The 17,146-nt window shown below is 36.7% G+C and overlaps 1 protein-coding gene across 1 annotated transcript in view; it reads left to right on the forward strand.

The window, feature by feature from the left end:
* MME (membrane metalloendopeptidase) overlaps positions 1–17,146 on the forward strand; it is a 310,407-nt gene that overhangs the window by 24,486 nt on the left and 268,775 nt on the right. Inside the window, exon 3 of the mRNA XM_081532121.1 lies at positions 11,920–12,026. The gene's annotated coding sequence lies outside the window, so the exon portion shown is untranslated. The remainder of the gene's footprint in view (positions 1–11,919; positions 12,027–17,146) is intronic.

The following is a 17,146-nucleotide window of genomic DNA, read 5'->3' on the forward strand; positions in this document are numbered from 1 at the left end:
ACAGGCAGTCTAGCTTAAAATTATTGTCCCCAGAGACAGAAAAAAGACCCTGTGAAGATGGAGGTGGAGAGATTAAAGTCCTAAGAAAAAAATTATTGTGCAATTTTTAGTGAAACTTACTTGTTTTTATATTGTCATTAACAAAACCTCCCAAATGCTTATGTTCCTTTGTATTTTGTGAAAACAATTTTATATTTGGAAGTTAAGCTGAGGACATGTAGATCAGAAAATTTAATCATTGTAGCATTGATTATATTGTACTTAAAAATTATAGCTGTTTTTTCAAGCGACTTGCAAGTGCAAAATTACAGTTGTCTTGTTAAAGAAACACACTAAACTGAGAGGACAATGCATTTTTAAAAAGCCAGTTTTAACTCAACTCTGCAATAATAAAATAGTTTTAATTTTTATTATTTCTGGCATGAAAGGAAATAAATTGACCCAAATAATCTTTAAAGATCCACAATAATAGGGGAATTTACTACAAATAAACCTTTAGTCTATCTCCCAGTTTCTAGGCTGAATAATTTCTTAGCCATTCAAAATTACATTTATTCTCCCCAAAGTACAATTTCGAGAACCTTGTATAATAACGCATTCTAGGAAGTAAAATAGACTCAGATATATCATGTTTTCTTTTATCTTCCTGTCTGTGAAATGTGTTCATCATTTAACTCTGTTAAAAATCTTTAACTGAATTTCTTTAGTATTTTTTTCCAGTACTTCCAACACAGATGTCAAATTATTTATTGTTTTGAGTGGAGTTATCTTGTTAACATAGGCATATTTCCATGCACAGATGATCTATTATTTTGAAAATATTGTTTTCTAACCATGGCAGTTATTAGTTATTCCATCAATCCATCCCTCCACAGTGATCTGTTTCTCCATTTACAGAGCTAGACAACATTAACATTTCTAGGGTATTAATAAGTGCCAATCTCCTTTTTAGGTCACTTTAACTTCAATTAGCACTTATTAAATGCCTACTATGTATGAGGCACCTTACTTGCTGCTTTCACTAACATATATATAAACTGTCTTGAATGAGATTACTTTACATACTAAGATTATTTCGTAGGTCTTTGTGAGTGATAGCAACACAAGGGAAGTGTATACATATATGCTAAATCTACATTAGATGTCCAAATACTGTTCTGGCCAGTTACTTTACATACTAAGATTATTTCCTAGGTCTTTGTGAGTAATATCAACACAAGGGAAGTATAGACATATTTGCTAAATCTATATTGCTGCTGCTGCTGCTACTGCTAAGTCGCTTCAGTCGTGTCCGACTCTGTGCGACCCCATAGACGGCAGCCCACCAGGCTCCGCCGTCCCTAGGATTCTCCAGGCAAGAATACTGGAGTGGGTTGCCGTTTCCTTCTCCAGTGAATGAAAGGGAAAAGTGGAAGTGAAGTCGCTCAGTCGTGTCCGACTCTTAGCGACCCCATGGACTGTAGCCTACCAGGCTCCTCCGTCCATGGGATTTTCCAGGCAAGAGTACTGGAGTGGGGTGCCATTGATGCCCGAATATTCTTCTGGCCTTGCATTTTGAAATATCCTTTTTCCAAATGCTAACCAATACAAATTATATAAAAATATGTTCTCAAATGTTTACTATAAATTTAGAGCAGCTTACAAGTATCAACAATAAAGAAGTCAGACAGAGGTTTAATAAGTACTTTAGAAGACCAATGTTGTTGTTGTCATTGTTTAGTTGTAAGTCATTCTGATTCTTTCCAACCCCATGGACTGTAGCACACCATTCTCCTCTCTCCTCCACTATCTCCTGGAGTTTGCTTAAATTATGTCCATTGAGTCAGTGATACTATCTAACCATCTCATCCTCTGCCACCCTCTTCTCTTTTGCCTTCAATCTTTCCCAGCATCAGGGTCTTTTCCAGTGAGTCAGCTCTTTGCATCAGGTAGCCAAAGTATTGGAGCTTCAGCTTCAGTCATAGTCCTTCCAATGAAAATTCAGTGTTGATTTCCTTTAAGACTGACTGGTTTGATCTCCAACATACAAAATATCAAAATATGCTTGGCATAACACATAAGACTGAATGAGTTATGTCTGTACTTGAGATCAATTAGGGAAAAAAAATCCTTGGATTTTTCAGACTGAAAAAGTAAAGCTTTAAAGATGTGATATTACACTATATGTGGGAAAGTGTGGTTAAAAATCACCACACTTTCCCACAAATAATACTAAATTTTAAAATCACAAACAAATATAAATGTCCCCATCTACAAAACTAGGTAAATGAAGTGAAAATTCAAGTAGGTTTTCAGTTGGTTTAGGAGAATGAAACATCTGTACTTTTCTAAATGGCCTGGTGTTTAAGTCATCAAATATTTTGATCATCTTCTCTTCTTCTTTCTCATGCAACAATACTCTCCTGACATTCACTAGACTACTGTTAATATTAGCACTTCTGCAAAGCTCCTAGATCTGTGCCCCCATCCTGACATTGCTCCAGCACTAATATCCAAAAAGCTGCTCCATATTTCTACTTGCATATCCTACCTATACTTGAAGCTCAGTATGCACCAAAGTGAATACAGCCTCATCTCTCACACATATATTCCTGTATACTGATTCAGTTTATGACAGAAATATTGATGAAACTCATCAACATTTGCGTTCAAATTGGATGAAATATGCTATTGGTTATACAACTGGCAGATCTAGAATACATTCCCATCCCTGTAACTTCACGCGCATGCTCACAATCCAAACACTCTATCTTTCTTGCTTTGGCTACTGTGTTCTGTTAAATCCTTTTTCTGATATTTGCAGCTGCATCTATCTTTACAGCCTTACATCTTAGGCTATTGTTGGATAGATACAGCTTTACAAGCCAGTCTCTTCTCACACCTGGAGTAAGCACACCAGTCCTCTTCCCAACTTGCAGAACATGCTCCCACTGAATTCAGAGCACATTTAAATGAGCACCAGCGTACTTTATAGATTTTGCCCTTCCCTGCATCCTAATTCAAGTTTTAGTTGTGTTTTCTGCATTTTGCAATCAAAAGTGTTTCTGTTCCATAGCCTCAACTTCAGTTAGAATGAAAACCTTTTAACTCTGCTCAATGCCATCTTGTCAAGAGGGTATCCCTGAATCTCCCAGCTATGCATAAGTAAGCTGCTCAGGTATAACAGTTTATTTACATCTCTCCTGTGGCACCCTCTAATTTATTTCTAACTTCTATAATAATATTAGCATATGTGCATAACTTTCTCCCCTTCTAAGCTCTTTAGCAGAAAGACCTTGTCTATAATAAACACCCAATAAATATTCATTGAATAAATAAACGATTGGATGAGTGAAGAAAAAAAATCTTTGCAAAGGATTCTCTAAGGCTTTCAGTTTTTTTACCCAGATGTTTGGCTTCACAGAGACACTTGTGAAAAGGAAATAAATAAATTGGTAATAAACAACGTTTTTTCTCAGCTTCCCTTCAAATCATTGTAAACCCATATCAGCACAATGTTCTAGCTGCATGTTTGTGCTTCCTCAACTTTCACAGCCAAACACCTGCAGTTAACAAACCACACATACCAAAGTATTTTTAACATGACTCAAATTGACCTGGGGAGTTGACAGCTTGTCAGCATCCAGATGAATACCAAACTAAATGTCAGTATTTTCACAGAGACTCCTTTAATAACATGGGGAAGCCTGAGATTTCTCTTCTCTCATGGAACAATGCACTGATCTGAGTAAGCCTGTGCTTACTCTGTTCTATGTTCTTCCCCTGGGTGAACAACACGAACGTTCTATTGTGGATCCACTGAAACGATCTGGAAGTCCTAAAATTTTTATTTTCAAATGCTGCACATTAAGGTTTTTGACCCATTATCATTCCAGACAACTAGACTGAAAGAAAATGCGATTGATCCTAAGCTATTACAGCCTCTCTCACAGACTCTCCTTCCATTTCAATCCGTGGGTTTCAAGTTAAAAATGCTACTTAAATTCTTTTTCTCTTTAGAACAACAGTAATACCAGCTACATCACTACCTATCACTTTTAAAACAAGCTCCATGGCTTTCAAAATCCAGGTCAAATTGTTCTATGCTCAAGTCATCAAAAATATTTCCTTTAATAACTTTGTGTTTTAGAACGTTCCATCCTAAAGGAGATCAATCCTGGGTGTTCATTGGAAGGACTGATGTTGAAGCTGAGGCTCCAATACTTTGGCCACCTCATGTGGGGAGTTCACTCATTGGAAAAGACCCAAATGCTGGGTGGGATTGGGGGCAGGAGGAGAAGGGGATGACAGAGGATGAGATGGTTGGATGGCATCACTGACTCGATGGACATGGGTTTGGGTAGACTCCAGGAGTTGGTGATGGACAGGGAGGCCTAGCGTGCTGCAATTCATGGGGTCGCAAAGAGTCGGACACGACTGAGCGACTGAACTGAACTGAACTGAAGCTAGCTTTGTTCAAGATTATCTTTATAAAATTATCTCTGCAAAATCAGTAATACATGGCTAAATTTTTTTCCTGTATAACTAACATTGTTTTGTAAAGTTTGTAGTTATTTTTTAGCAACCAGACAGAATAATATTTCAGTTTAGATTTTGAATCCCTTAAGAAAACACCACCAAGGAATCCATTATTTATATTGTAATGACTAATGAATATGTTTTAAATATAATAGGATTATTAATGATTTTATAGTTAAAAGAAAAAAAGCTTTTGATTTGGGGAAAAAATTCATTTCTCTACTGAACAAAACTCAAAGCCGTATAGCATATTGATTTTAAGGGGTTTGCACGTAAGCAGAGGATGAGATGGTTGGATGTCACCACCGACTCAATGGACATGAGTCTCAGCAAACTCCAGGGGACAGTGAAAAACAAGGAAGCCTGGTGTGCTGCAGTCCATGGGGCCACAAATAGTTGGACATGACTGAACAACAAAAACAAATGTAAGCAAAATCAGTAACAAAATTGAACCTCAGAAGTATTAAATACCTACTATGAACATGACATCCTACTATGTTTTAAGCAGCATCAAACAGTTGACTTTTTATTTTCCAGAGGCTAGTTACATATTTTGAAGATTGTATAAAAATTATATATACACATCACTGTATATCCTCAACAGTGTTGCTTTAGATGTATTTTCTTGGACTGCTCTTAAAACCAAAAGGTGAATGTGCTATTTGAAAACCTTCTACATTAACCTTCTTATTCCTTGGCTTGCTTCTGAGACTACCTGTCCTCAAGGTGGTTGCTTCTATAATGTGCCTTGAAATCTCCCATCCCCTAATCTGTGATCTATGAGTCTAATAACGAGATCTAAAATCCCCACCATTATTATTATTATTCTAGGTTATGTTATTTTTCTGTTTCAGGGATAAATTTGACAAACTGAAGGGAAAAAGAGAAATACCAGAAACGTAGAGTGCAGTTGTAGGAGATCTTCAAGCTACTGAATGACAAGTTCTCTCTAACCTTTCACTGAATGAAATTGTATTACAACTTGCTATTACCTTCTATTTCTGAGTTTAGGTTTGCTTTGTTTTACTTTTTTGATATTTTATGCAGGAAAAAAAAGATCTTCATATGGGTGGGAGAGTGATTCAGGCTACTTTGAACCCTTCTAACCAGGCAACAAGGCTATTTTGCCTAGAACTCTTTTGAACTTCTCCCTGGGATCTCACAGAGCTTGGTGTAGGTGGAGTTTCCTGGGGATTTGGCTCTCTCCAGGTATTTTTAATTGCTTCCACATGAAGAATTGTGTTGCTCCAGACTGAAATTAGCCAGGCATATGAAAGCTACCATCCCCTTGAAACCTGGAAAAAAAAAATGGCAAAAATTGGTAGTCAGGTTGTTGCTACAATCAAACCATAGCATTTAATTCTATATGCATTTTTTAAGAAAAATATGTTTAAGGCACTGAACATGACCTCATGGTGTTTCACACATTGAGATAAAGAAGACTCTTACCGAAACCTACATGGTATATCTTTTAGTCTTTGCTTATAGGAGAAAGAAGCTGGGAAATGGATTCATAGTTATACTTAATTTTGATTTTGAGAAATGGGACCCAGGACTAAATAACCTTGAAAAAGACTATAAAAGACTAGCAAAAAATTCATTTTTGAGGTTACCAAGTGCAATAATTTAAGGCCTTCAAGTGTTCTTAATAAATTTGAACTATTATGTTTGTTATTGCAATTACTTTCTGTTTAACAACTAAAACCACATTTTTTTTTTCCACCTGTGAGAATCTGAGAGATCAGAAAACTAACATACATTGGGCAGCTAATCCACATCAGGCCCTACGCTAGGGATTAGTCATACATCTTTCAGCTTAGAGCAGTGCCAAAGTTGACCTTGGCACTCCAAAATGTTGCCAGGAAAACTAGAACATGTTTTAATTCCTAATCTAAAGGAATTATTTCTCCATGAAATAATTCCAAGCTTTGTCTGCAGCAAATTCTCAGGACATTAAATGCACTCATTTTCAAACGCAAAGGTAAATGCTAATGAAGTCTGAATTATCAACTGATTGGGACTCACTTCATTAACAGTGCTGAGCAGAGCCACGTTCGGGTTCAGTTCAGTCGCTCAGTCATGTCCCACTCTTTGCCAACCCACGGACTGCAGCATGCCAGTATTCGCTGTCCATCACCAACTCCTGGAGCTGGCTCAAACTCATGTCCATTGAGTCGGTAGTGCCATCCAACCATCTCATTCTCTGTCGTCCCCTTCTCCTCCTGTCTTCAATCTTTCCCAGCATCAGAGTCTTTTCCAATGAGTTAGTTCTTCGCATCAGGTGGTCAAAATATTGGAGTTTCAGTTTCAGCATTAGTCCTTCCAATGAATATTCAGGACTGATTTCCTTTAGGATTTACTCGTTTGATCTCCTTGCACTCCAAGGGACTCTCAAGAGTCCTCTCCAATACCACAGTTTAAAAGCATCAATTATTTGGTGCTCAGCTTTCTTTACAGTTCAACTCTCACACCCATACATGACTACTGGACAAATCATAGCTTTGACTAGACGGACCATGTTGGAGTAGACAAAAGAAAAATTATGTATTATATCTTTCCCTGTTTTGAACAAAGTAAAAAAAGTTAATAAAATTCTATGATGAAAATACTGTTCACGTACAAGTGTCAACTCTCATAGACCACCTGTCAGAGGGCACGAGGGGCACTGGCTGGGAACTATGAGCTGATTGGAAACAGTTGTGCAACAATGCAGGGTGGTCAAATAAATAAACAGCTTGCCTTTATTTAAAATTTTTATTTTGTTCATCATGGATGCGGAGAAGGCAATAGCACCCCACTCCAGTACTCTTGCCTGGAAAATCCCATGGACGGAGGAGCCTGGTAGGCTGTAGTCTATGGGGTCGCGAAGAGTCGGACACGACTGAGTGACTTCACTTTCACTTTTCACTTTCATGCATTGGAGAAGAAAATGACAACCCACTCCAGTGTTCTTGCCTGGAGAATCCCAGGAACGGGGGGAGCCTGATGGGCTGCCGTCTATGGGGTTGCACAGAGTCAGACACGAATGAAGCGACTTAGCAGCAGCAGCATCATAGATGTTTTGTGTATTGCAGTAAACATTGCATTAAAACTTTATTTTTTGAGTGCCCCTTAAATTTTACTTCAAAGCAAGTGGTACTAATGCTAGTCCAGCTCTGTCCATTATTGCAATTAACTTAAGGTTTAATTCAGTTTCAAAGTTTCTTTTCCATTCAGCTTGTTCAGTGAACCAAGCCTTTGGAACCTTTCTCGGGAACAGTTAGGTGATTAAAAAGTCAGACAGGATAGGAAAGGAATTTTAAAAATGAAGATTGATAATGTAAAACAAAACAGCAAGAAAGCAATGTACTGATATGTAAAAGTTGACTGTATTTCCCTAATAGTTTTCACTTGTGGTATTTTGAATGGTTTAATCTTATTTTGAGCAACATTAAGGTTTGCTATTTACTAGTGTTTTCTTTTCTATTTTCAGAGATACTATTACAATTATTTTGTTTACAGCTCAGCTGTAGATATTCGATCCTTAATGTAGATTTAAAGTAAATAAACTTTTTGAAAGGAAAAAATATTATCATTAAGAATTACAAAAGTAATACATTTTTTTTGTCTATGACTTTATGTCACTATATACTGCAGAGTCCATGAATAATACAGGAATCCTGATTAACTCACTTCTAGACTGTTTCAAGTGGAAATACCATTTCTTGAGTAACTTAACTGAACACATTTTACTCAGCTAAGTGGCAGAGATCAAATATGGAGAGATACAGTAAATTTGCCTTTTGGTGAATTTTTTTTCTAAATTGAATGCTGATTATTAGCATACATTATAGGCTCATTCAAAGACAGAAAAATATATTTCTTCAGTGTATTTGATCTAAATCTCAGAGTGAAGAAACTATCTATAATAAAGTAACTGGCTGAATGAATCCCTCTAAGTCCTTTAGAAAACAGAGCAAACATTTGAGGTCACAAAAAGTATTACCTGGCTACATCTGCATATCAGTAGGTGAACTTGGAAAATTGATGCATTTGTTTCCTACAGTTGACAAAATAACTAATGCCCTAGAGTCATAATTTTGTAGCAGGAAATGGCAACCCACCCCAGGGGGTATAGGTAATGAGTTTAGAGGTAGAAATATTTTGCATGTTATTAGGTTGGTGCAAAAGTAATTGCGGTTTTGCACTGTTGACCTTTGCTTTTTTATATTGGAATGCATTCTTAAATAAATGTTATGTTATACATCATTTTAATGTGCATTTCTCACTTTAGTTTTATTTATTTATTTATTTGGCTAATGACATTACTTGCTATTTATTTAATATTTGTTTTAGACTAGGGAAATGAGGTTAGGCAAAAAGCAAATTTGAGCTGTTTTCTTATTCAAGTCCAAAATGGGTTGTAAAGCAGCAGAGACAACTCACAACATCAACAATGCATTTTGTTCAGGAACTGCTAATGAACGTACAGTGCAGTTTGCAAAGGAGACAAGAGCCCGGAAGATATGAGCACAGTGGCTGGCCATCAGAAGTTGACAATGACCAACTGAGAAGATCATTAAAGCTGATCCTCTTACAACTACACAAGAAGCTGCCAAAGAACTCAAACTCGACTATTCTACAGTCATTCAGTCATTTCAAGCAAATTAGAAAGGTGAAAAAGTTTGATACATGAGTGCCTTATGAGCTGACCACAAATCAAAAAAATTGTTTTAGAGTGTTGTCTTCTCTTATTCTATGCAACAACAATGAAACATTTCTCAATCAGATTGTGACTTTCTACAAAAAGTGGATTTTATATGACAACCAGTGATAACCAGTTCAGTGTTTGGACCAAGAAGAAGCTCCAAAGCAATTTCCAAAGCCAAACTTGCACCAAAAAAGGTCATGGTCACTGTTTAGTGGTCTGGTGACCATCTACAGCTTGCTGAATGCCAGTGAAACCATTACATCTGGGAATTATGCTCAGCAAATCAGTGAGATGCACTGAAAACTGTAATGCCTGAAGCCGGCATTGGTCAACAGAAAAGGGCCCAATTCTTCTCCGTAACTACACAAATGCATGTTGTTAAACCAGTGCTTCAAAAGTTGAACGAATTGGGCTACGAAATTTTGTCTCTTCCACCATATTTACCTAATCTCTCACCAAATGACTACTACTTCTTCAAGCATCTCAACAACTTTTTGCAGGGAAAATGCTTCCATAACCAACAGGAGCCAGAATATGCTTTCCAAGAGTTCTTTGAATCCCAAAGCACAGATTTTTATACTATAGTAATAAACAAACTTATTTCTCATTGGCAAAAATGTGTTGATTGTAATGGTTCTTATTTTAATTAATAAAAATGTATTTGAGCCTAGTTATAATGATTTAAAATTCATGGTCCAAAATTGCAATTACTTTTTGACCAACCTGAATAATTTGGATCTGATTCGTTAGACATGGTTAAAAGATCCTCTCACTGTTTACAGTAGAATTTTAAGACTATTTTAAAACAACAATCTGTATTTTCTTTAATTTCTTAATTTCCTTTTGCATTCCAAATTACCATTGCATGTATATACTACATCTTGCTTTTCTTCATTATGAAGCAAATGATTGCTTTTATTTTGTCCCAGGTATACAACTTGATCAAGATTGACTCTGTCCTTTGCTGAAGTAATAATTTCGATCTCCTACACTACACTTAGCTTTCCCTCATTCTTTCCCCTTTTCTTTCCAAAGACAGTAGATCTTCTTTCTCTCTCTGTGTGTGTGTGTGTGTGTGTGTGTGTGTGTGTGCACACACATGCTTAGTTACTCAGTCATGTCTGATTCTTTGGGACCCCATGGACCATAGCCCTTCAGGCTCCTCTGTTCATGGAATTCTCCAGGCAAGAATACTGGAATAGGTAGCCATTCCCTTCTTCAGGAGATCTTCCTGACCCAGGAATCAAACCCACATCTCCTGAATCACAGGCAGATTCTTTACTGTCTGAGCCACATGGAACCCTAGATCTTCTTTCTACCTTAACACATTTAGTGAATCACTTTTAATTTTGGACCTCCAAGGAAACATTTCAGGAATGTGTTTAGAACTTTTGTTTTCTGATAAACTAACTCATCACTTGTTTCAGAGTCAGATTTTATTTGAACTCCAACTCCTACACCACCAAGTGATCCTAGTTTAGGTAAATTACATTACTCTTCTGATTCCCTTTCTGGCCAGATTCCTGTAGGCAGTAATGCTTACCTCAAAGCAGAATTGTAGGGATTAAAGCAGTAATATTATATCTAAGGTGCCTACTATTTATTGCCAGCAATTTCAAATGGTTCAGCTCAATGGATGCTGCCTTTCGTCCTTTCCCTGGAAAGAGGCAGGCCATTAAAGGACTTTCCAAACCAACTGACTTGCCTGAGGTGAAATGCAATGTATCCCCATGCAAATTCCATAGAAAACAAGCTGGACAATAAACCTAGGATACTAATCTTTGTAGTTTTCTAAGATGGTTGGTTTGCCTTTTTGGCTTTTGTTTTGGTAGACATTCAGCCAAAAGCTGGCTCTGCCCTTTCTTTTACAGAACTTTTCTAGAGGTATGTAAAATAAGTTCCTTTCCATATCTTTGGTCATTTCCCAGTTCTCTAAGGGTCATATTTGCTGAAGCACACAGTGACTTTTTTTATCTTTTCTGCCATAAGAACGTCCAAGATGGAATCTTAACTTCTTAAACAGTCAGTGTTTTGTTAAATTCCTGTCACAAGTTTTTATGATCTCTGATAAGAAAAGACTTTCAAAAAAGACTAGAGAGACCACAGGACACTCACTACTGCTTACAGATACTACTATTTCTAAAAGGCAATTGAATGAAAACTTCTAAATCACTAAAGTCAAATGTTGCCACAGCTTCTATATCAAATAACAAAGATATCTGAAAAAGTTTTATTTCAACTTCTAGACACACTTTTTTGCTTCTTTAACAAAAGCTAACTTCCTTTTCCTTTACTCATTCCCACTGGGCAAATCCTCATTCTGTTCCTAAAACCCATCAGTTTCCTGCCTCAGGGCAAAGTGCCATTTGACATTACTGGGAGCTCCAAACCTGGCCCAGAAATGTGGGGACAGGACACAGGGATAAGACTGTTAACCAGGCCATGGAATTTAATATTCAAAACCTCAGATTTACTTCCCATGATATTCAAGCAAAGGAATGAAAATAGATCAGCATTCAGTAAAACTCTTGCTATTCTTGCTAGCTTTATCATTAATTTATTTAGAAAGATGGTTGACAGAAATGGTTTGAGGATAGGAGGGAGACTGTAGAAACTTGAACTAGAGTTACAGATGGAATCCTGTTTTTCTCTAAAGGTTAGTCTAACATTTTCAACATGTTTTCACAGATTTTTCATTCCTTCCTCATCAGGTTTAAGCGCTGTGTAAACTGCAGTTTTGCCAACCCAAAACATCGTGACACTGAAAATCAGCTTTTCTGAATCAAAGCAAAATTGGCACAGACTAGTAATGAAACTAGTAAGTTACATCAATTCTTATAAATGTCCTTTAATCACATATAGGTAATTATAGGGCTTCCCAGGTGGCACTAGTGGTAAAGAACCTGCCTACCAATGCAGGAGACTTAAGAGATGGGGTTCAAACCCTGGGTCAGGAAGATATCCTGGAGGAGGGCACGGTAACCCACTCCAGCATTCTTGCCTGGAGAATCCCATGGACAGAGGAGGCTGGCAGGCCATGGTCTATAGGGTCACAAAGAGTCGGACATGACTGAAGCGACTTAGCACTCTTGCACAATCAATTTAAAGGAATCTTGGTCAAACCTCTGCACTTCTGGTATGTAAAACTAAGAAGTGATAATTGCTAGTTGTTCAATTATCGATGATTTATGAATGAATTGGTTATATTTTATTCAAGTTTTAATTGGGAACACTAGGGGTGGGAATTATAATTCCCACCATCTCAAAATGAAATTTTGTCCATGGCCATCTAGAGGTGATTTATAGCTAACCCAAAATGTTAATCATGGATAATTCTAGATGAGTATGGATGATTTTCCTTTTCTTTTGTTTTTTCTCTGTATTTTCTATAGCAATCATACTGTTTTAGTAATAACTTAAAGAATTTTAATCAAATGAGATGTAAGCTAACTTTTCCCAAGGACAAAGTTGCTCACAGTTTTGTGGAGGGGGTGTGTTTTGAACAAGATTCTGAACAGAGGTAGTGTTTTCACTTGTAGAGAGGAGCAGAGCTCAGAGAGCAGTAACAGATGAGGATTATTTCACAGAAAGCATCATCTGATGGCCAGCTTCGAAGTACATTTGAAAGTGCTTACAACTTATGGAAATTTATATTTACTGTAATTTTCCCAGCAAGGACAGTAAAAGGCAAATTTGTACTTTAAAATGACAATTCCTATATAGCAATGCTTGCACAAGTTAGATACTTTGTTAACAAATTCTCTTTGATTGATTGCTGATTACTACTCTGTCCAGTTCATTGGCTTTCAAACGTTTTTTGTTCATACTTACTCTATAAGAAATATATTTTATATAACAACTCAGCATACACACATACATTTACTTCATTACCTATATCTATATCAATAATCATAGCTACATTTATGTAAAAAGAATTGTTGTGCTATAATACTGACCCTTACTATACTTCTATTCTATTTAAAAAGAAATACTCATCATAATCAAGTAAATCAATCCTGTGATATACTTATGGATAGTGACCCATAGTTTTAAACATATTAATTAGTACATTCTTGGGTTACATAGTCCACAGCTTGAAAACAGAAATATAGCAATTACGTTATTGCAGCAGTCCTGGCTTAATATAAAAATAGTTTTAAACATACTAGATTAGTACACTCTCAGGTTACAAAGTCCCCAGCTTGAAAACAGAAGTATAGCAAATATATTATCGCAGCAGTCCTGGCTTAATAAAAAAATGCCCAGACTGATGGAAATAGAAAGCACAAAATAAGGTTCTAGAAACAGAACCATCATGACACAGAGACTTTTTGATGGAGGCAAGAGAGAACTGAAGATGACTCTAGTGTTATATACCTACAGGGTCTAAGGCAAAGTCACTCTGTGGATAGTGTTGGAAACACCAGAAATGGGTGATGATTTGAAAATACAACATGGCCTTTTACTTTTAATCACCTACTGAAATGTTTTATTAATTTTTCATCCATTTCAAACTTCTCAGTTTGTCTTTTTTCCTACTTTACTTTTTATGACTTTTTTGTCTTTTATCCTATATTAATTTTTAACTTACACTGGGAGTTATCCTGATTTCTACTTCCTTTTTCATTTGCCATAGTACTGAGTATGGTATTCTGCAAGGACTTGCGTGCCAGGTCTGTTAAAAATTGAACTGGTTTACTGAGATACGCTTCTTAAAAACCGCACGTGTACGCTTTTCTCCTCCTTGTTCTCCATTTCTCAGTGACCATTAGAAGGCATAGTCTGTACTCGAAAATTTCAACAGGAGTTTGACTTAAGACAGAGCTTAGTTCAAATCCCATCTCCTGACACCTAAATGTCTTGTTGTAACCATGGAGAAGAGCATAGTTTCTTGATTAGTCAGAGTGTTTTCAGTGGCAAGTGACAGAATCCCATCTCAACCTTCTCTGAGCAGAAAGGGAAACTGTTGGCTCACGTGATTAAGTCATTATATTGTAAATACTGATTCCAGGAATCCCCAGTTATTTCTGTCAATCCTCCTTCCTCTCTGTTGGCTTTATTCTCAAATCTTACAATATTTCTACTTGTGGTAGGAAAAAGCTTTCTAGCAGCTCCAAACTTACATTCCATAGCTTAACAACTCCAAGTGAAAGAGAATTTCTTTCCCAGTTTTTCCAGAAAAATGTCCTGAGGCTAATGCTGATTGTCTCTAATTTACCTGAGTTGGGTCATATGCACATCTCCAAGCCAATCATTCTAGCAAAGAGAATCCACTACCCTCATTTGCTAAGCCTGCAATAGGAACCCAGGTCTGGAGCCAAGGAATGATCCAACTGTCTGAGCACATGGATGGACAGTAAGAGTTCTCCAAAGGAAAATGAGGATATTCTTCTAAGGAGAAGAAAAGGCAAAAAATATAGATGTCTGCTTTATCTCTTAAAGCCTTAGCTCCCTTATTATTAAAATATGATTGATGTCACCTATGGTTGGGGTGAGGATTAGAAATGACAAGCAGATAAAGGCCATGGTAAAAGAGTAGGTATTCAATGAAAGTAAATAAAAAATGATAAAGCAAATGGGGTAAATTAGTAACAATAAGTTTAAAAAAAGAAGTTTTGAGAGTAGATTCTCAATAGCTATTTTTAATATTTCTCCCAAACCTAGGTCAACCATATTCAAGGTTACAAAATCTCTATAAGATAGCATTGCTTTTGGTCCTTCTAATTGTGTTAGAATCTTATACTATTAACAAATGCAATTTAATACAGATGTTGGTTGCCAGAGGAGTTAAATAAGCAATCTTTAAAAATTCTCTGAAGGTAGGTAAAGCTAGAAATACAATCATATTCATAGTTTTTTTATCATGCATCATAAATATTATAAAATATCAATCAGGGAAAATTCTATTGATCACCAGAGAGTCCCAGAGCTCCACTGGAAAATAATTTTACTCTAGATATGAAGCTCTTTGTATTTGATGAAGAAATCTATTCAGCCACTAAAATGATAGGAGAATAATTGAGAAATAAAGGTCCAAAGGGCTGCTCTAAGAATAAAGGAGCAAGGGGTTGCCATTATTTCTCAAGGCAGAAAAACAAGAAATAAAAAATGTATGAGGACAATCATAACCCATTTAGGAATTTTTAAAAATCACTTATATTTGAATTTACAAGAAAAAAAAATTTCTGTGAGCCATTGAAAAATTACTGTAAACTGTTGAGAACCTTGATTTGATCAACAGAACTCCCATTGTATCACATAATCAGATGTAGTTTGTGCTGTATGATATGAACAGCCCTGGAATGCCCTCTCTTGCTGAGGAATGAATGACTGAGCCCTCAAAACTGACAAGAGACAGGCTATACAAATCTTAAGACTGTCAGATTGGCCAGTCTATATGTTGGAGTACATTTTCTCATAGTTAAAAGCAAAACCACCCTTATGGACCATGGAAAATGTGAGATTTGTACCACTTGCATAAAAATGGAACTCAGGATAAAATGTCTGTATTCCTCAGACTTACTATCCTAAAAAAAAAAAAAAAAAGTGTCAGTTCACTTTTTACACTATTTAGCTCACTAAAGGGGAAAAGGGAAATGTGGAAATAGACATGAGGAAACAAATAGCAGTGAAAGGAAAATAACCACTAAAGTTAAACGTGACCTATTTTCGTTTTTTTCCTTGGACCAAATCTGACTGAAAGTTAAGGTTTCTGAAGGGAAAATAAGAACCTACATGCCTGAATATCATAAGTATTTAGGCCAGAAGGAAGTATTTAGCTTAGCTTTATTGAGCTTAAAAGAATGAGGACTTAGGTGAAGGAGTTCACTTTTCTGAATTACAAAGAAAAAGTATTTATTTATTCAGCAAAAAGTACATAACTCAGCACAGATGCAGATAAAAGCAAAGGAACCCTTAGATGACCATAGTGCCAAAAGTGTTTATTGTTGTTTAAGAATTCCCTGGCTTACCTGTTCTTAGTCTCCTGTGTTTAGTATCACATATCAGCAATGGGTTTGTGTGCATTTATTTCAGACTATTCCTGAGAGAAGTCCAGGGCAACTGAGAAGAGCTGGGTAGCAGAAGAAAATTAATTCTTCTGGAAAAAAACTAAATAAGGATCCCCCTACTAAGTTTCAGAACCTAGACATACAACATCTTTGTGTAGCATTGCCATGTACACAGTATATTTGTTGAGTTTTTGTTGTCGGCATCCATTCCTCTTGATGTATTCTCAGCCCTTTGGGTGAATCCTGCCTCACTGATATGTGTGCCAAGATCGTTTCTCCAAGCATCTCTAGTTAAATGATAGGCTTATGAGTTAAGCCAAGCCAACTAGATTCTCCTTTGAAGAACTATACATCTTGAGTCAAAATAGAAAGCCCTAAAACCTATAATTTTAATTTTAAAATGGAAGAGACGGCTCACCATTTCCTGCCACTTTCTCCTAGTTCCTGTCTTTCCCTGAATCGACACCTTCCTCTTTTGTTCAGTGGACCTAGCCAATATAATTTCATTTATTTGTGGCTGCGTTGGGTCTTTGTTGCTTTGAGCGGGCTTTTTCTAATTGCAGCAAGTGGGGGAATATTCTTTAGTTGTGGTGCACGGGCTTCTCATTGCAGCAGCTTCTTTTATTGCAGAGCACAGGTACTAGGCACTCAGACTTCAGTAGTTGAAGCCTGTGGGCTCAGTAGTTGTTGTTCATGGGCTCTAGAGTGTGGGCTTAGTAGTTGTGGCACAGGGGCTAAGTTGCTCAGAGACATGTGGAGTCTTCCCAGATCAGGGAACGAACTCAAGTCCCCTGCATTGGCAAGTAGATTCTTATCCACTGCACCATCAGGGAAGTCCTAGCCAATATAATTTTAAGTCATGTATTTTCTGTTTAAATCTCAGTCCTCAGATTACCCACAGCTTAGTAGGGGGAATGCTATATCTCAA

The sequence above is a fragment of the Giraffa tippelskirchi genome, chromosome 2 (assembly GCF_054371585.1).
Source record: "Giraffa tippelskirchi isolate mGirTip1 chromosome 2, T2T-mGirTip1v1.2.pri, whole genome shotgun sequence".
NCBI lineage: Eukaryota > Metazoa > Chordata > Mammalia > Artiodactyla > Giraffidae > Giraffa > Giraffa tippelskirchi.